This window comes from Esox lucius, chromosome 21 (genome assembly GCF_011004845.1).
Source record: "Esox lucius isolate fEsoLuc1 chromosome 21, fEsoLuc1.pri, whole genome shotgun sequence".
NCBI classification, from domain to species: Eukaryota; Metazoa; Chordata; class Actinopteri; order Esociformes; family Esocidae; genus Esox; species Esox lucius.
In genome coordinates this window covers 24,169,435-24,191,408 of record NC_047589.1, presented here as the reverse complement: position 1 = coordinate 24,191,408, position 21,974 = coordinate 24,169,435, and the positions used below count along the sequence as shown (strand labels likewise).

Below are 21,974 nucleotides of genomic sequence, written 5' to 3'. Positions count from 1 at the left end.
ACCTATAATAAAAATTACAGACTTCCCACTTTGTAAGTGGGAAAACCTGCAACATCGGCAGTGTATCAAATACTTGTTCTCCCCACTGTATCTACACAAGCCAAAATAGTGTTCAATTGGCTAACGCGTTTAATAACTTTGCAGCGAACGAGCTGAATCCCAGAGGAGATGAGCAGAGTGGGAAAACGGCCCAGATATACGTTAACTAGCATCACACCTTGTCATATATTAATGTTTTTTTTTAAATAATTACATACAATACATGGACGTGTGTGTGTGTTCCAAGTTAATCTGCGGCCCTGATGACCAGTACATTAATTCTGTGGACCCCATCACCATCCCTGCATTAGAGGAAGCGGCTGACCAATAAGATGAGGACAAGAAGCAACAGCAGCTAGCAGGACTGCATGCGGCGGCCAGGCCGGGAGATCGGCACAGTGACGCATACTGTTGACACTGCTGCTTTGTGCAAATTTGAGAACCCAAATGTTGTCCGAGAGTGTGTGCCTGCGTGCAAATGCGTGTGCGCGTTCGTTTCAGTGCTGCAATAAGGCACTGTTGACTGGGATACTGGATTCAAATCCAACACACCGGTCTTCCTCATGGCATATGTGAGTGTGTGCAGCTGTGTAATTATGAAACAGGGGGCTGTGTTGACATGACGGCTTTGTACAAATCCAAGGTAATACCAAAAGGATTGCTGAACTGACTGATGTCTAATCCACACCTCCAAAGATGGTATGTGTGTGTGTGTGTGTGTGTGTGTGTCCTCCATTTCCATCTGTCAGAGTCCAGGCAGGAGCGCAGATTGACACTTTGGCCATTTCAAGACAATATATGAAGGCACAAAAAAGGAGAAGCCTTAAGGGCAAAAGTGATTAAAAGTCTATGAAAATCCTGAATTGATCGGCCAAGATTCCTTGTGGAATTAGTCAAGTCAAGGTTAATTCATGTGACAGCAACCACCCAGAACAATAAACTCAACCGGGACCCGCCGAAAGTGAAATCAATAGCTTCTTTATTAACTGCATTAGTCAATATAATAATATTTCCCACTACTTATAAGGCTCAGTCTTTCTTACACTCTCTGCCCCCACACACCTTAAGAGATTTGTTTGAAAAGGTTAGGAAATTCTGGCTGTTTGCTCAGATCAGTAAAGGCACTAATGCAACTGATATTTCACTCAGGGTGAAAGCATGAGAGACATGAAGGAGGCCCGACTTGATTAGCTGAACATCAACACATGTTGAATCTGTTTAAGTTCTTCCAAGCATTAAAGCTTCACTTATAATCTATTATTTAAAGTTAAGTAACTAAAAGGAAAAGTTACATAACATTTGATCCAAGTTCTGTTTTTGTCTCTCAGAATCATATTTTGGGGTTTTGGTTCTGATTCCTTAATCGGTTTCAACCCCTGAAGTGAATTTAGGACTGTTCATGACAATAATCTAAAAAGTAGACTGTAGTAGACAGTAGACTCAGTCTGGCACGATTAGGTTGAATTGTTCTAAAAACATCTAATCTCTGACCATTTAAAATTCCTACAGATTCATTATTCAAAAGGCATACAAAGTATTTAACCTATTGTAAAGACGCATGACATGGAATCTACAAGTGTCTACACTTAATATGTTTATGATGGTTACAGCATACACCCAAACAAAGCCCCAGCTGACCCACAAAAAAAAGCAGATTTCGAGAGATGCAGATTGTTTCCCTCATTAGCCGCTCATTGAGGTTTCCCCCCTTTGTGAAGCCCAAGGCCACACAGTTAAAGAGTGGGAAATGTAAGAGTGGTATCATCTTGATAAGACATTACATTACTTCCCTGCCCTGCTCTGTCAAGACAGAGATCCTTATTATGCTAATTAATTCCGCAGCAGACATTGTAATTGGCACAGAGAGCTGTAAAACATCCTTCATCTTAACACTGAAGAGGTGTAAAGCATTCTTCATCTTAACACGGAAGAGCTGTAAAACATCCTTCATCTTAACACGAAATAGCTGTAAAACATCCTTAATCTTAACATGGAATAGCTGTAAAACATCCTTCATCTTAACATGGAAGAGCTGTAAAACATCCTTCATCTTAACATGGAATAGCTGTAAAACATCCTTCATCTTAACATGGAATAGCTATAAAACATCCTTCATCTTAACATGGAAGAGCTGTAAAACATCCTTCATCTTAACACGGAAGAGCTGTAAAATATCCTTCATCTTAACACTGGACTCGACTCCATTGCGATGGTTGGAGGTTGACATAGCAGTAGGTTACTACAGACTAATGGTAAAGATACATGGATTGGATTGTCTGGCTATTTGTGCTGTCATTGTGCTGCCAATCCACACTGAGATGGCTTCTTCAAATTCAAAATAGTGTACTGTGGTAAAAATAAAAAAAGATTTGGACTTTAAGATGGAATTTGGTTGATAACACCATCAGGTAAACTGTATTTTAAACTTTCCTTGGAACTAAAAGCATAACATTAGCTTGTGTGAGTAGGTAAAGTTATGGTAATTAAATATCTCCTGAGGCACACTTTCTTTTTTTTGTCTCCTGAAGGATCTGTTGAGCACATCTGAATATTAATGGAACAGTTGCCTTGAACAGCAGGCATCCGTCAGGATCAGAATCATCTCTTTAACCTGATCTGCTCTGCTCATGGAGAAGTGATGAGCTTCTGGAGCACAGCAGCTGCTTTCCCATTTCACCCTTCAAGAGTAGATTTGTGTGTGTGAAGGTTATAGACTAGGACTTAGACAGAAATGACCACAGCACAAAATAAATCCCTACATGATCTGATTTATGACACTTACAGTATGTCATTCACTCCTCATTTACTACGAAAGTGTAAGTGGCCATAGGGGTGATATGTACAGTGTGCTGTAGGTCCTTGGATGAAATATCTATTGATTCACTAGTGTTTGATAAAATAAAACATCTGCAATTGGGGAAGGTAATTCCACTAACAGTTTATCAGTTATTACTGTTCTGCTTCATGTGGGGGCAATGTGAATTTTGATAGAGATTTTTGTAAATGTATTGTGAGGCATAGTGAGTATTGATGAAAACAAAAGAAAAAGCTGACTTCATTTTGTAGTTTCTGCTTGCAGGACCAGGTTCCCTCCTGACAGGGAACATTCTCACACACATCGTGTAACAAGTGTTAAGTGTAAACCTGTGCAGATGCCTTGGTGGAAGAGCCTTTCTGTTGTGGTTTACTGAACCATGTTATTATGATCAGTTTGGTTGACAAGGACCAAGACTTGCATTAGCTCCCCAAGATAAGGTTTTAGTTCATTAAGCTACCGAATGATGTAGTATTCAGCTAAAAATATCTGACAGACTGACACAAAACCATTCAAAATCACAAGAGTAAATGTAACCTATGCTAATTTAGAATGGGCTGCATTCAGATTTGCCATTAAAAATTGCACACTTTTAATACTTATCAGGTCCTGCGGATGCCAGATATCACGTGTGAACACCCCATTTGTAAAGATTAAGTACAAAAATATGCTTTACTGACTGTTACTGGGAGAGGACCACAACTCATATCCCCCAAGGTGGTTTCTGGGGCAACAGAGTGACCATCAATCAGCCTGGAGTAATCTCAGCAGCGATCGCTTTCAGCATACAAATTAATGGCACCTTAACACGTGCTCTCGCACACTCCACACCTATTGCAAAAGGTCTCGTAAATAATTAAAAGACTACTGGCGGGCCGTTGTACGGGCGAAACTGAATTAGCAAGCAAGGACACTTGAGCATGTGTAAAGCCCTGAGTTGGTGAAAATCATCTCAAGGATATCACAACACGGCATCCAGTACAGTAAACAAACATGCCAGTATACAACAGGGCTTCATATCTAAATCAATGGCGGTACAGGTTTTACACCGTCTCTGTAGATCAGAGGCTAGCGTCTGGCATTAAGCTCGTCAGCCTTCTCGCCAGCAGCACATAGTAAGTCAAGGCTAGACGGATGGATGACAATTTTCTCAGACACTTTTAAGTTTCTCCAGACAAAAATAAATATCTTATTCTCTTTGTAAATTTGCCTCATCATCGCCGGTCAGCCGTGTAAACACGGCGTGTAGAATTTGTTAATGAAAATAACGATATTGATCATCCTTAGGTCTCTGTCAGTTGGTAAATAATGGGGATTAAATGCAGTTTTAAACAAACATACAGCTGTGATCTGAAGAACATGGTACTGAGTGTGCCCGGAACTCTAGAAGAGGGTGTGGCTACTGGCGCAGTACCGTCCTGAGTGGATGATAAGGTTGTTGGACAGGGCTGTCTTACTTCAATGCGCTCTGGTGACTACTTGTTTTGGGTCGGGCACCTGAAAATCAACGGCGGCCATTGGACGGAGAACGCTCTGCACTCCAGGCCCCACGGTGTTGGCATAAACCTTGTGGCTGAATGAGCTGTGTGATAAGAATGCTTAGCAGGAATTGGTTAACAGGACACATCCCTGTAAACTCTTCTGAATACACAAGGAGTTGCAATGCAATTTGGGAGGGAAGGAGAAAATGTTGTAGGGGTAAAATCACAAACCATAAAAAGACTATGATCCTTTTTACAGTTGAGTGAGTTGGAGACTGAGTCGTTTCTATCTCGCAACTTTTCAAAATGTTGAAGTGTCCAAAAGCTACGGAGGTGAAGATAATTGAGGGAATAAATGGCCTGCTACGTTTTTTCATGCTAAGTTATCCACAGTCTATGTCTCTGTACAGAGTGCAAATTGTATGCAAATAAAACAGGTTGAGAAACAGTCTATGTCTCTGTACAGAGTGCAAATTGTATGCAAATAAAACAGGTTGAGAAACAGTCTATGTCTCTGTACAGAGTGCAAATTGTATGCAAATAAAACAGGTTGAGAAACAGTCTATGTCTCTGTACAGAGTGCAAATTGTATGCAAATAAAACAGGTTGAGAAACAGTCTATGTCTCTGTACAGAGTGCAAATTGTATGCAAATAAAACAGGTTGAGAAACAGTCTATGTCTCTGTACAGAGTGCAAATTGTATGCAAATAAAACAGGTTGAGAAACAGTCTATGTCTCTGTACAGAGTGCAAATTGTATGCAAATAAAACAGGTTGAGAAACAGTCTATGTCTCTGTACAGAGTGCAAATTGTATGCAAATAAAACAGGTTGAGAAACAGTCTATGTCTCTGTACAGAGTGCAAATTGTATGCAAATAAAACAGGTTGAGAAACAGTCTATGTCTCTGTACAGAGTGCAAATTGTATGCAAATAAAACAGGTTGAGAAACAGTCTATGTCTCTGTACAGAGTGCAAATTGTATGCAAATAAAACAGGTTGAGAAACAGTCTATGTCTCTGTACAGAGTGCAAATTGTATGCAAATAAAACAGGTTGAGAAACAGTCTATGTCTCTGTACAGAGTGCAAATTGTATGCAAATAAAACAGGTTGAGAAACAGTCTATGTCTCTGTACAGAGTGCAAATTGTATGCAAATAAAACAGGTTGAGAAACAGTCTATGTCTCTGTACAGAGTGCAAATTGTATGCAAATAAAACAGGTTGAGAAACAGTCTATGTCTCTGTACAGAGTGCAAATTGTATGCAAATAAAACAGGTTGAGAAACAGTCTATGTCTCTGTACAGAGTGCAAATTGTATGCAAATAAAACAGGTTGAGAAACAGTCTATGTCTCTGTACAGAGTGCAAATTGTATGCAAATAAAACAGGTTGAGAAACAGTCTATGTCTCTGTACAGAGTGCAAATTGTATGCAAATAAAACAGGTTGAGAAACAGTCTATGTCTCTGTACAGAGTGCAAATTGTGTGCAAATAAAACAGGTTGAGAAACAGTCTATGTCTCTGTACAGAGTGCAAATTGTATGCAAATAAAAACAGGTTGAGAAACAGTCTATGTCTCTGTACAGAGTGCAAATTGTATGCAAATAAAACAGGTTGAGAAACAGTCTATGTCTCTGTACAGAGTGCAAATTGTATGCAAATAAAACAGGTTGAGAAACAGTCTATGTCTCTGTACAGAGTGCAAATTGTATGCAAATAAAACAGGTTGAGAAACAGTCTATGTCTCTGTACAGAGTGCAAATTGTATGCAAATAAAACAGGTTGAGAAACAGTCTATGTCTCTGTACAGAGTGCAAATTGTATGCAAATAAAACAGGTTGAGAAACAGTCTATGTCTCTGTACAGAGTGCAAATTGTATGCAAATAAAACAGGTTGAGAAACAGTCTATGTCTCTGTACAGAGTGCAAATTGTATGCAAATAAAACAGGTTGAGAAACAGTCTATGTCTCTGTACAGAGTGCAAATTGTATGCAAATAAAACAGGTTGAGAAACAGTCTATGTCTCTGTACAGAGTGCAAATTGTATGCAAATAAAACAGGTTGAGAAACAGTCTATGTCTCTGTACAGAGTGCAAATTGTATGCAAATAAAACAGGTTGAGAAACAGTCTATGTCTCTGTACAGAGTGCAAATTGTATGCAAATAAAACAGGTTGAGAAACAGTCTATGTCTCTGTACAGAGTGCAAATTGTATGCAAATAAAACAGGTTGAGAAACAGTCTATGTCTCTGTACAGAGTGCAAATTGTATGCAAATAAAACAGGTTGAGAAACAGTCTATGTCTCTGTACAGAGTGCAAATTGTATGCAAATAAAACAGGTTGAGAAACAGTCTATGTCTCTGTACAGAGTGCAAATTGTATGCAAATAAAACAGGTTGAGAAACAGTCTATGTCTCTGTACAGAGTGCAAATTGTATGCAAATAAAACAGGTTGAGAAACAGTCTATGTCTCTGTACAGAGTGCAAATTGTATGCAAATAAAACAGGTTGAGAAACAGTCTATGTCTCTGTACAGAGTGCAAATTGTATGCAAATAAAACAGGTTGAGAAACAGTCTATGTCTCTGTACAGAGTGCAAATTGTATGCAAATAAAACAGGTTGAGAAACAGTCTATGTCTCTGTACAGAGTGCAAATTGTATGCAAATAAAACAGGTTGAGAAACAGTCTATGTCTCTGTACAGAGTGCAAATTGTATGCAAATAAAACAGGTTGAGAAACAGTCTATGTCTCTGTACAGAGTGCAAATTGTATGCAAATAAAACAGGTTGAGAAACAGTCTATGTCTCTGTACAGAGTGCAAATTGTATGCAAATAAAACAGGTTGAGAAACAGTCTATGTCTCTGTACAGAGTGCAAATTGTATGCAAATAAAACAGGTTGAGAAACAGTCTATGTCTCTGTACAGAGTGCAAATTGTATGCAAATAAAACAGGTTGAGAAACAGTCTATGTCTCTGTACAGAGTGCAAATTGTATGCAAATAAAACAGGTTGAGAAACAGTCTATGTCTCTGTACAGAGTGCAAATTGTATGCAAATAAAACAGGTTGAGAAACAGTCTATGTCTCTGTACAGAGTGCAAATTGTATGCAAATAAAACAGGTTGAGAAACAGTCTATGTCTCTGTACAGAGTGCAAATTGTATGCAAATAAAACAGGTTGAGAAACAGTCTATGTCTCTGTACAGAGTGCAAATTGTATGCAAATAAAACAGGTTGAGAAACAGTCTATGTCTCTGTACAGAGTGCAAATTGTATGCAAATAAAACAGGTTGAGAAACAGTCTATGTCTCTGTACAGAGTGCAAATTGTATGCAAATAAAACAGGTTGAGAAACAGTCTATGTCTCTGTACAGAGTGCAAATTGTATGCAAATAAAACAGGTTGAGAAACAGTCTATGTCTCTGTACAGAGTGCAAATTGTATGCAAATAAAACAGGTTGAGAAACAGTCTATGTCTCTGTACAGAGTGCAAATTGTATGCAAATAAAACAGGTTGAGAAACAGTCTATGGAGTTCAAGAGTTTTATCCTGGGTGGAATTAATGTCCTACTGCTGTGCTAACTCAATGAGCTAAACCTTGGACATTAGCTTGGCATTTGGGCCTGGGTGGTACATCTATGGTGTATGTGTGTTGTGTTTTTGTGTTTTTTTCTGCTGGCTGTACAAATAATTGCCCCTCGGGGACAATAAAGTATCCTTGATCCTTGATCGTACATATGAATTAGGGAACCAGGTTATTTTGAAACAGACAGCATGATACCAAATAGTCATGGATCCTTGAATATTTGCCCACAATAGCACAATTGTGGTATAAATATATATTAATGTCCCCCCAAGAAAGATTTATTATTTAATCAACAAATTATTAAATAAGAAATGTCATAAATAGTTGCACCCCTAGAAATTGTTATGAACCACATCTCAAGATCCGGTTTTAAGTGAAAATATTACACAATTTACATTTTATGGAAATTCTACTTTTCAAGTTGATACTCCATCTGAATTAACCCTCCACATTAGCTTGAATGGTTTAACAGTGAAGAAGATAACATTTTGGGGCTGCATGGTTGCATAATGTTCAAGAGTGTTGGGCCAATACCTAAATGTTGCTGGTTCAAATCCATAAACGGACAAGGGGAAACCCCCTGGCGTTTTGTCCCTGAGCAAGACAGCTAACTCTGACAGCTCCCAGCTTACTGCATCAATAAAAATCTATATTAAGCATGCTGACCTGGTAAAATAACATGCGAAAAAAGAACATCTACCTAAAGTCTTTCTTTAGTTCTTGGAGATTTGTTTGGACTTGTAGTCCTCTCGTACTTGCTTCAGATACGTGCAGTACTCTCTCTCCCACCCTAAATGAGCTAAAACTATTTCAGTGCAGTTCGATAAGGGAAGGGAAGCAGGAGACAAGTTGTCATTGTTTAATATTCAGTCCTGTAAATGTTAGAAGCAGAATCTACACAGTGCACCTTTAACGTATAATTCGTTTCCTATGAATGTACCTCAGTATTGTTGGCAGAAGGAGCAAATAAGGGGGCTTCCCTCATAACATGTTGATTTGAGTTTGGTCCCATAGGTCTGCTTACAGGAACGTTACATACAAAAAGTTAACAAAGGTTTGCAGATCAATCAGTTCACTTTGTGTGTTCACTTTGTGTGCAGCCTTTGTGTGCTTTTGCATGCCCGCGGATTATTTATTAAGTATTGATTGGGAGCACATGGCCTCCAGGCCAATAAAAGCCTTGTTTATGTTTGAGTGCTGGGTGGAACAGCAGCTGGTTTGGGTTTGCGCAGAACACAAGTGGAGTTCAGCGATAATACGCCGCGAATCATCTCTTCCAACAGGCAGGAGCCTGCGACCAGCTTAACCACATGGTGTTACACCAGCAATTTTGCCATAAGTCAATAAAATCCTCACCTGCATTTGTATGAAGACGGGTGCGCTGCGGGGGCATGTTATGCATTTTAATTAAAGCTACAGATTGCAAGTTCAATTGAATGAGGACAACTCTCCATTAAGCAGTACATAGAGTCATGCCCAATGGACTGGCATGCTAATCTCTGAACATAAGTGGGGAAATGACCGCCATATTGCAAGCGATTATACACTTGGGTATGGCTACTGATTAACTTAGTAAATGAGAATGTCATACGCACATTTTCATCAAAGTTTATTTTCCCATTAAGAGGAGCCTTGCCAAATAGTTTAAAGACATTACAGTGGGTATGTAAGTGAATACATCTACGATCCGAATTCTCCCACAGTCAGCAGGGATTCTGTGCTGGCTCTAACATGCACAATACAAAACTAAAGCCTGTTGTTCACTTTGCTTGCTTCAGTCCCGGCCTACGCTTCATGTTACGGAGGCATCAGGGGAAGCTGTTCAGCAAAAAAAAAAAAGAGAGAAAAACACTGCCTCGTTGTATCTTAGTGTTTTTAATCAGGTTAATTAAGTTGGCCATGAAGACTCGCAATACCAAGATCAAAAATGAACGCTGCAACGCAGATCCCAAATCTATGCTACTCTTTCCTGAGAAAAGAAAACAACAACCAAATGCATTAAATATTATTAAGTTATTAAAGGTACCTTGCGACTGGGTGATTGTCCTCAACAATTGATTTGCAAGAAATTCTCCTAAATTATATAATACACATTATCACTATTGCAATGCAGTCAATATGTTTAAACACCTGATTAAATACTGTACAGATAATTGACAAATTAGAAAACTATTTTATTAACAGATAACATTGCATTATATTGAACAATCACTGTAAAGACAAAGACAGCCCTTCACAAATGTGGATGATAAAATGGTCTAAAATAACACTGATTTAGGGTTACAGAGAAATTATTAGTTTTTGTTGATCGACTTTCCAGCATTTCAACAGAAACAACAGTCAAGAAATGTTTGATCAAGAACAAGGGAAGAGGTCATTTGTCTTTACGGCTGAGTGTCTCGTTAACCAGCAGAGGGCAAGCTTACTCTGACCTGAGTCCTTCAGTCTCAAAGCAGCACCAGATCTTCTGAACCTGGGTTTTCTGTGGAGAACAATGATGATGCATACAGACCATCCAAGGTGATCCATGATTCTGAGCGTAGTACACAATTAACAGTCCACTAATCTTAAGGGGGAAAGGGTGTGTAAACCAGTCAGCTACACCAATACAATTTTATTTTGTGAACTTTGTATCCTAAATAAATTAAATAAGTATCATTTTCAATTCTTTTGAATTAGTATTACGTATATGGTTGAAGATCTGAAAGCATAAAAAAGTTTAAAAATGTAGAACTAGAAAGGGAACGAAGAGTTTTACATGACTGTGTAGCTGCTTTGAATGTAAGAGTCTCAAAAAACAAATAGGTAATGTTTTATGAACAGGTTTTGCGAATTGCTGTAATGATTACAACATAAGAAGAATGAACATTAACTAAAATGTTGCTTGTACTAACACAGTAAACAATATAGAAAATTCAGAAGACAATGACAAACAAGCCAAATATTCTTGATTTGAGACTTAGCATAAAGTTGCCCCTGGATTAGACTATTTTGCTAGTTTTCAGAGTTTCCTGTCTTGTTAAAAGGAAGATCCCACTGGCTGATTTATTTGCTTTGCAAGTATTTCTTTCTTATTTTTGAGGAAGTATTTTTTACAGGGTTCATGGTGGTTTTGCTTTTATTACTGGTATTGAGTTCTGAGACATAGAGAACATGACTGATCTTCAGTTAAGACAGGGAGGATCTGACTGGTTTTGAGTTAAGACAGAGAGAACCTGACTGATTTTGAGTTAAGACAGGAGAACACGACTGGTTTTGCATTAATACGTAGAGAACCTGACTGGTTTTGAGTTCAGATATATAGAGGATCTGACTGGTTTTGATTTCAGACGTATAGAGGCCCCTACTGGTTTTGAGTTCAGACATATAGAGGCCCCTACTGGTTTTGAGTTCAGACATATAGAGGACCTGACTGGTTTTGAGTTCAGACATATAGAGGACCTGACTGGTTTTGAGTTCAGACATATAGAGGCCCTGACTGGTTTTGAGTTCAGACATATAGAGGACCTGACTGGTTTTGAGTTCAGACATATAGAGGACCTGACTGGTTTTGAGTTCAGACATATAGAGGCCCTGACTGGTTTTGAGTTCAGACATATAGAGGCCCTGACTGGTTTTGAGTTCAGACATATAGAGGACCTGACTGGTTTTGAGTTCAGACATATAGAGGCCCTGACTGGTTTTCAGTTCAGACATATAGAGGACCTGACTGGTTTTGAGTTCAGACATATAGAGGACCTGACTGGTTTTCAGTTCAGACATATAGAGGACCTGACTGGTTTTGAGTTCAGACATATAGAGGCCCTGACTGGTTTTGAGTTCAGACATATAGAGGACCTGACTGGTTTTGAGTTCAGACATATAGAGGCCCTGACTGGTTTTCAGTTCAGACATATAGAGGACCTGACTGGTTTTGAGTTCAGACATATAGAGGACCTGACTGGTTTTCAGTTCAGACATATAGAGGACCTGACTGGTTTTCAGTTCAGACATATAGAGGACCTGACTGGTTTTCAGTTCAGACATAAAGAGGACCTGACTGGTTTTCTGGTAAATTACATGTCAATTATCTCGCCACTGCAATTGTTTATTGCCCTGGCTACTTATGCCTCCGGGGCCTCGTTGACTGGTTCTAACACACCACCAGGCAGTCCGTCATGACCCAAGCATTTTGCGCGGACAACCGTTCACTCAGAGGGCCAGCAGAGACTCAGTGACTCACATGACTACACTCCCAGTAACGACAATCAACCAGATTGAAAACGGGAGACGCCAAGTGACACCAAAACAGAGACAACTCGTGCGAACGGCAGTTCATTCTGGCGAATGTGGACAACATCAGTAGGCGTTTGTGTCGAGTAAGTAAGGTAAGTGGGCGGGCCCGATTTACACCTAAGGTCTTAAAACAACCACTCTGGCGGCCGCTCAATGTGTGCGCGCGCTTGTCAAAGCATAATCACAACAATATAGTGGCCCGTTTTCTACAGAGACCACACTCGGCACAGGTTGTGGTAACAAGCGTCGGAGCTCAAAGTGAATAAGGCAGTGGCCGCGAAGCGTACGGGGCAGGTTTACAGCACATTTAGCAGGCTGCTCTGCGGTGAGATACGGGACGTCTACTCCACATGAGATTGAAGGGAACGGCTGCCAGTCGTGGTGAGCAACCACACAATAGGTTCATGATGAAGAGGATCAGCGCAGTGTTTGCACTGACACAAAACTATATGAATATTATAGTACATACTATATAAGCCCTTAGGACACACACACACACACACACACACAAAGAAATTATCGCTGAGAGTTTTGGTGGAGAACCATAAAAGGCCACAGAAAGGAAAACCATCAGAACATGGTCATATTACAGTTACACCAAAAACGTGGTGTTATATTATAGAATTTAGCGGATCACAATCAAAGACACGAAAGACAACTTAGTACATCCTGACCGCTACCTCCATTAAACCAATGACACGGCTCCCGCTGACCCCCATCAGGAGCAGATCAGTGAGGATTAATGACAGCGGGAGCGTGGCTAATGAAACAATTAGGAAGAGGAAAGATGATGGAGACGAGAACCCCCCCCCCCCCCGCCACCCTGCCATCCATGTCTCCCAGCAACAAATCAATAGTGGTTTCCATGGATTCCAATGTGGGCCTTGGGACCGATGTCAACAGGCCGGCTGCTTAGTGAGAACAGGACAGATTATCCGGCAGTTCAGCGGGTACTATGCCTCATTGCTGGCCAATACCGCCAGTGTAATTAAGAGGTACACTCTGAGCCCTAAAACCTCTTCAGCTTCACTTCTGCACTCCTCAGAAGGTTGTTTATGACAAATAACTCCCCGTAATGGATTCTAAAGCAGCGCGTCTAATTTGAATCCAATAATTGGAGAAACAAATGGCTTTCTGTAAAGACAGATATAATGATAGTATTGGGGGAGATTATAATTTTTTTTTACATCTGTAAAAAGAATGACAGTGGGCCTAAGGACCTTTCAAATTATGTGATGGATGAAAGCTCAATATCTTCTTTCAGTAGACGGATTTTGCTTGCAGATCAATCTATTTTAGGACAACAGCAGTTTATGCATAATCGTTACAGGAGGCTATTACATTTTTTTTTGGTCTGTTCCAGCTGAGAGACAAAATTACACTTTTATTATCGTCTCATAATGACATTGTAATTACAGAGAATAAAAGGCTTTCCCTGAGCTTTGAAATCTCTGAAGACGGAGAGATTAGCACAGCTCAAAAATTACTCTGAGTCAGCTAATTACAACTTTGGGAGTTCACATGGGACTTCAGGCTGTCTGATGCAAAAAGATGATAATGCCTGAAACCCAGTACTGTAATGATGAGACTTCAAATTTGTATCTGTTTACCCAAAAGTATTGGCTTTTATTCTTTAGTCAAAGAAATATACTGTGCCAATGTGCCTAAAACAATGTTGTGCAAACAAAAATTCAGCTTTAACCTATAGACATTTAAAACTGAGGTTCCGTATTGAAATGAAATCAAGCGGGTGGAGAATGCAAGGAGACAATTCCAGAGCACAGCGATAATGGCCATTCGTCATTTCACAGCCGCCTGCCTTGCTTGTACACATCGGTACGGCGACCTCTGCTGGGCGTTTGTGGCTCAGCGAAGGCTCAGTTAACGGCACCAATTGGACACAAACTGGTCCAGTCAGTGATAAGCAGAAACCCAAGGTCAGGCAGATAATAGACTGATTGGGATGCACTGATATCCCTTGTTTGATAGGCACAAATAATGGAGGGATTGAGGAATCCAGCTGGGTGGGTGCAGAGGTGATGTCATGCGGACTGACACAAAAGGTCACGTCAAGCCCAGCTCAAGACGCCAGGACCCCCCCGGTTGAAATGTCACCGTGGATCCGAGGAGATGTCACGTCTGTCTTAACGAAGGTCATGGAAATCACAGTCGGCCCCTTCTTCTTCCATCCGTCCCGTCTAACTGGCTCCGACCGCAGCACGGCTGCAACGAACACGGCCTGAATCCATCTTGAAAGGTCTCTGCCGGCCCAGTCACAGTTCCCAATGCAAATCTATTCTGTGATGTCGGACTCCTTTAAATGGAAAAACCTAACGGAGAAGTGTCCTTAATTCATCAATCAAGTACCAGTGAGGAGCAAACTAGTCCCTCTTGGCCCTGCAGTATGTTGTGGTAGGAGATCAGGGGTAGGCTGGAGAGCAAGTAAACACAATGAAAGCACAATGGGAAAAAAAAGGCAACCCTCCAGAACACAGCTAACTGATGAGGTGCTTTCCCTTAGTGAAGTGTAGTTAGTGAATCTTCTATTTAGGTTGAGGTCCACCTGTGGCTGTCCGTCTGAAAGCAGAACAAAGAGTCAAAACATCTACACCATTCGTATATGATTGTGGGCCAAGATGGAAACGGTTGGGAAGTGGACATCGGTCATCGATAGCCTGGTGAGGTGTTTCCCTACCCTGCTCCCTGCCCTGCGTGTTTTAGATCGCTCCCTGGCGTAACATACCTGATGTAGCTCATGAAGGACTGATCATTTGAAGCAGGTGTGACAGAGCAGAGAGGGATCCAAAACATGCAGGGCAGGGGGGGCGCACAGGAGCAGGGTTGAGGAACACTGGCCTAGTGGTTGAAGCATAGAGCCAATAACCAATAGGTTGCTGGTTTAAATCCTTGAGCCAACAATGTGAAATATATGTTGTTGTGCCCTTGAGCAAGGGACTCTAATTGCCCTTGTATGTCGCTCTGGATAAGAGCGTCTGCTTAACTACTTAAAGGTAAACAATTAGTTAGGTGTAATTCTCCTTCTGCTGAAAGTCATCTCTTTGTAGCACTTGTCCCCCCTAAAGGTTCCAATCCTTCTTCCTATCCATTCCAACCTTCTCTCCTACCACTGTCCCCTGTAACTCAATGCCTAGTGGAGGCAGTTCCCTACTCCCATCATGTCGAGATCAAAACAGCACCTGTGGAGAAATAACTCATTAAAACTTTAGGCAACAGGCTTTGGGAACAAGCCGCTTCATAAAACAAATGTAACCCAACAAAAAGTAGGAAGAAAATGGAAAATGATAGTTGTGATGTCACAAATGACTGCCGGTATGTAGACAGCACAGCTAGTACGAAGTGCTTTGAAGATTTGTATTTGCGACAGGGTGACTATTTTTACATTTATTCATTAATAATGAGCTGCTGCCAGCTTGTGTGCCCCTTGTCATGTTTTATTGTGTATTTATCGGTGATGCACTTACACCTCTCAGTCAAAGCCAGGGGTTTGGGAAGTCCAGCGGTCATTCCAGATATTTTACCTATTCAGCGATGGTTAGCATGTGACCCGGCAATGTTCTCAAAATGTCTATGAGATAAATAAATCAACATTTCATTTCTCACACCATCGAGGGGCAGAGCTTGAATATGAATAAAGTACTCTCGTCCTTTACTAATAAGTTAGTATTCATGTTGACCAGAATAATGGATGCACAGCTGACCATTACAGTATAATCATTAACAAGATAAACATTACTTGGGATGTTTCTCACGTTGTACCCAGCAGTTAGAATTTTGTGGCACTGAACTTTGAGGCATTACATATTATGCATGAATACATCAGATCAATAATCATATTGCTCACTGCAGCAAACAGGGGAAGAAAGAGCTTGCATGATCGCATGATTCGCATCTTAACATCCGTCAAAAAAAAAAAATCCATAAATAACATGCATTCATTCCAGCAATCCATAACAAATCAATTTCAAAATATCTAAAAAAAAAAAAAATAATCCATCCAATCACTGTTTTAAATTAGACTCTTGCTATCCAATCTCCATGTTAAACAGCCACAGCAGGAATTCTGTTCATTATAATCAGACATAAACTCCATAATACATTAAGAATGAGACATAAGACAGGAGTGGTGTCACGTGCACTCTTTTCACCAAATGCACTTCAGACCTCTCAGACAACAAGTACTACTGTAGTCTCTACTGAACTTAAAATACGTTTTCTGTAAGCTACTGATGTGGAGGTAATCCCTGAAACGCAGTAAGCTTTATCGCTTCAGCCCACTGTATGTGAAATATGCATTTAGGGCAATGTTAAACCCACAATAATGCTACAAGTAAACTTGGTTGATTGAAAGCAACGTGTCACATTCTCAGTTCTGGCTATCGTCGACCAAGGTAGACGATTGCCTATCCTGCCACACAACAGCTCTTAAAGTAGCTGTTCAGGGAAAATCCTAATGGAATTGTACTGTTAGATCATATTAAATAGAAATCTGAAAGCACTGGACCGTTACTTAAAGAAATGTAAACAATAAAAACAATTATGAAACGTACCTTTCCTGCTCTAGAACACCTCCGGTATGTCTGTGTTACCCCTGCGGTTTGGTTCATGGTTGACAAGTGCCTGTGAAATTAAATGGAAGCTGTAAATCTTGGTAGCTGCAGGCAGGGCCAGGTGGAAAGCAAGGTCTGCGTAATGCTTATCAATCTAATTATCTAAAATCCTTGTTCAAACTGAACAACAGAATATTATTTTCTTTTAAAACACACAGAAAATGTAAATTTAAATGCCTTATTGCATTTAGTATTGCCATTTGTACTGCAATGTTGCTTTCATTCCAAATCTGCACATTCCACTGGCAATATACATATATTTAATAAATGTAAATACTTGTAAATTGTCTGCCCTCCTCTATTTGCACTTCTGGTTAGATGTTAACTGTATTTCGTTGTACTGTACTTATAAATAAAGTTGAATCTAATCTAATAAAAAATAAATAAAAAAGTTTACCATTTAAATGTCTCCACCATGTAAAGTTGTTCTTCAATTTTTGGTTTGTACATGAAATTGGAGTTACAAAAACCTGCCGATTTGTAAGTCTAAGGTTTCAGGTGGCTCTGCCATCCCAGGGTACCCCTGTCTCATCCCCCAAAGCCCTGTCATATAGGCACAGTACGGCAACTTTAAAACAGGTCTAACCACTGTTGCCTTCATCTGTCAACTACTTACACCTTAAATAAGCAGCAGAGCCTAGAAACATAATAGCCTATTAGTGAGACAACACACCTGTTCATAACCTATGCATCCTAAATTCTTAAAATTATTAAAAGTCAGATTACACTAGCAACCAGATCATGTCAGACCAGTAATTATTCCTGTCCTAAAAGCATTACGATCATTCATACAGTATGACAGGAAAACTGCATGTAGTGTCAGAATTGTTTTTGCAAGCCAAGCGATTAATATCTCAGGGCTGTTGTTTTGGAGACCCCTACGCTAGATGGTTCCAAAATGGCAGTATCCATTCAAATCAAGCTTAGCAGCCATCGATATTGTGCCTATTTTAACAGCCAAATTGGTTTCACCACCATTCAAGAGACAAAGGTTTTTGTGTTTATCGGTTCTGTTATACTGACTGACATTTTAGCTTGTTCAGTCAATAGAATACACTTTCAAAAACTGTGGATGATTTTAAAAATGGGTAATGCCCAACGCATCCAGAACGATGAGCTAAAATCTAGGAAGAATCATGACTGTACAAGCCTCTTTTTCACCACTAGTAGCCTACTGGACCTGGCATGTGACTGAGACTTATAAAAGTAGCATCAAACAATGTTTGAGTTTGATCGCAATGCATTCAAATGATTTCATTCTTGATCCCTTTGAAATGCCTCATATGAATGCCTCTTGGCAGTTCTGCAAACAGGTCCAGTGAAAAACATGAATGCCCAATACGTTTGCATTCAGAACAGACCAATCTCTTCAGGGTATGGATTCTATGCAGGTGTCGGAAATGTTCCACAGGAATCATGGTCCATTCGGATGCAATGCCATCACACGGCGTCTGCAGATTGGATGGCAATAGATTCAAGCCCAAAACATCCCATTCCATCCATCCATCTTATCCCAAATACGCACTACGGGGTCTGAGGACTGTGCAGGCCACTCAAGTAAAGATGTATTGTTGTGGATAATGAGTGCCCACGGAAGAAGATACTTCTTTGTTTTAGGTTGATAAAAGTGGAAGCCAGTGTGGTAGTTTGCTGTAACAGCCAATCCGTGACAAGGACCCGTGAGCTGTGTGTTTCCGACTCCATAAAGCACTTCACCATTGTACTTTGGTTTTATCTGCTGTGCATGGCCTCGTTGTTAGTGTGCGCAGGTATTTCCATTCTCAGTCAAACTCTCATTACTAAGCTTTTCATCACCCACAAGACTGCCAAGGACCGGGTCTTTTTAGCCCCTTTAACTTACCCGGTGCAGGTTTGGAGGAATGAAGGACGCATTGGTTGTACTGAAACATGGGCATCGTCTCCCTTACAGATTATGGATATGTCTCAGCTATACTGCTCATTTAGAGTTCCACTTGTTCGCTATAGAGAGCCTAGACACCTCATACTCAACCCTGGACCTCCAGTCCAGTTCCACTCCACTGTTTCATTGCAACCCTCTAAACAGGGAGTGATTTAGACCTGGGACACCAGGCGTTTGAAGTGAATGATGAGGTAGAACAGAAAAGAACCGGGCCCCGGACCTCATAGGGTGAGAGGTAAATGCCCCGGGCCCAGATCATTTGAGTTCTACATGGTCACATTCACATTAAGGTCATTTAGCAGTCATTCTGCAGCAGTGAGTGCATATTTTTTCATAGTTTCCTATACTGACCCCCTGGGGGATTTGAACCTTCAACCCTAGTGTTGAAAGTGCCATAATCCACTGACACGTCTGGTGCACCATTTAGATGGCAAGGAACATGGTCCTAAAGACAGATCTCACGGGCGAGACAACATGACATCATCGCATTATTTTACCTTATAATTCCCAGTGTGTTTTTGTCAGCAACACCACCTTTCTTTTACTGTGTCAGTCAGACTTTTGCCTATGAGCCATTCATCTGCCAGAATGCCGTGCTTTTGCATATTTTTTCCAAGGTATAAGAAGAGACAATCACAAAAATGTCCCTGTAATTAAAGAATCTGTCATTTAAAGTGAAGTAAAAAGCATGGGGAACACGCTTGTCATCAGCATTTTGTCCTGTAACGTTCACTAAATACATTTCAGAAAAATAACTAATTACACACCTGTAGTGGAACGACTGGGTGTGAGAAAATAACTATAAAAAATAGGGATATTCTTGCACACAAGTGATGCTTACAAATAATTGTAACATTTAACATTTGTAAGCATTACAGCTTGCAATAACATGTCTATTTGTTATTGCACTAAATACATTTAAAATCCTTCAAAAATTAACAGTTTGATGAAAAACATTTTGAAATTACTCTTTGGATAGTCTCATGGGGTTTTACTCCACAGAACTATCAATCAACAGAAAGGCAGGCACAGTAATTGTAAAATAAGCATGAGGGTAACATATTTGGTAAAACATATTTAAAAAAAATTGGGGATACAAGATAAGCACTGCAAAATGTGTCTAAGAACTGTTATTCCACATCTTGGTTTTGTAAAATCCACTTTTATGTTCAATAACTGACACCTACATCATTAAAATCTATTATACTATTATATACTTTTTTGGGGAAACTTAGATAGGTCCTAAAACTCCATATAACATGGAATATGCACCTTAAAACTCCATATCAACTCCATAGGTTAACATAGAAGGCACAGCAATTTCAGGGAAAACACAAGGCAATGACCTCAGTTGACCTTTCGTCTGGACATTGTTGCTACTAGCATGTTAGACTCCAAGGTACGTCTGAGGACAACATTTAACGAATTTGCAGAAGACCAATCCGGGACTGACACATGTAATCCATTTCTCATGCTCCACCTCTTGAGAATTAACTTAAATGTACGACATTACAATGCATAATGGCTGTAAGGACGGTATAATGCTTCGGGTCAGAGGTGTTGAAAATAATTAATTAATAATAACACAATGTTCAACTACTACATTTGAACTGCTGCATAAGAAAACTTTTACTATGGAAACGTTTAAACTAATATTCAGTTGTTTAAATTTTAAGGACTGTATTTCATCGATTACCGTTACACGGACCAATTACCGGTAGCCTGAACGACTGTGGACCACTCAGTGACAAACTTACCTGGATATAAACTTCTCAACCGATTTAGTTCCTCTCCATAAGCAGGGGTCTTGGTTTTAAAAACTTTTTGCTGCAAAAGCTACCTCGACGTGTCACTGGAAACGTCAATAATCAAACCAAGAAATACATTAAAAAAAAGGTTCCTATAGGAAACATTTACTAAATGTATCCTTGTTAATACGCATCTAGATCCCAAAAATACTTAGATTCCTCGAAGACCAGAACAAGCCACCTGCATCTGAAAATCACGCTCAGTTGCCTGCAGGAGTATTTGAAAACAGTTACCAGGTTTACCGCTGTAATCGTTGAAGAATATTAGATGGACGTTGCGCTGTCCGTGCAGCCGGTTTGTAATGTATGGGTTGGGAAGTGTTACTGTCTTTCCTTTCCTATTCTAGTCGCTTCTTTCCTGTCGAGAGGTGGCACACGAAACTAAAAACAAGTGGGTTGTCCGCGAACAAACGTTTTCTTTTTGAGAACCGAATTGTGTCGATGAAACGAGCCTTCCGTTTGGCTCGCTGATTTGCAACAATATTATTTGCAAATAAGTAACAAAACAAAAAAAGATTACAGAATTAATGACTGAAGATACTGTATCCGCACTAAACGAACAATAAATATTGGGAGAGCGCATCATCCAAGACCGACGGTATTTTTCAAGTAGCACCTGTATAGTTTTTGAGGTAAAACATGCAGTCATTAAGACAGGTGAGATGTATTTTATTTTTAACATGAACTTCACATCTGAAGTAAAGACTACTGTAAGTTTAATATTAAAGATTGACATCCCAGCAGTCGTAGAAATGTTCAAATCAATGAATTTATTTAGAATGGGATTCCATAAGAGAACGCCTTTCATCTCCTGATTGGCATGGTGTAAATTTCCAAAGGGAAAGAACAAGTCATACCTGATTGCTTAAGTGTGACAATTACAACCGTTATTTTGATGTGATACTGAGCTAGAACGAATGTTGGAGAAAGACTAGTCTACATCAAATGTGACCATCAGCACACACATGATGACTACACATGATGACCTACAGTGTATCAGACCTGTAATAAAGTATCTCTGGAAGCATCATTCCCATATTTACGCCTAAATATTTAAAATGAAACATAATCTAAGCTGTTCTGGCTCAGTAAATATTCACACTTAACAAAAATCTAAATATTTAAGAATATACATTTAAAGTGACGGTTCAGTGGTTCATGACCTGAACTAAAAGATCCTAGACATAATCATTGTTTTCTCACATTCATTCATGCACAAATTGGTTCACATCCCAGTAAGAGCTCATGTCTTTTTTGCAAATATAGTCCATCCACTGAACAGGTATAGAAGCTGATCAAACATAATGATCATTTCAAACACACCTCATGCCGGGGACAATAAAATGCCACCCTAAACTGTGCCATTGTGAATACCTCCACAAACTGTCAGAAACGGTCTCAAAGAAGCTCATCTGT

The 21,974-nt window shown here is 39.9% G+C and overlaps 1 long non-coding RNA gene across 1 annotated transcript in view; it reads right to left on the bottom strand.

Moving 5' to 3' along the window:
- dpp6a overlaps positions 1 to 20,971 on the bottom strand; it is a 211,447-nt gene extending 190,476 nt beyond the window's left edge. Inside the window, exons 1-2 of the long non-coding RNA XR_002195866.2 lie at positions 20,508 to 20,971; positions 16,770 to 16,839 (exon numbers count right to left, since the gene is read on the bottom strand). This is a non-coding gene — a long non-coding RNA (dipeptidyl-peptidase 6a). The remainder of the gene's footprint in view (positions 1 to 16,769; positions 16,840 to 20,507) is intronic.
- Positions 20,972 to 21,974: the final 1,003 nt, after the last annotated feature.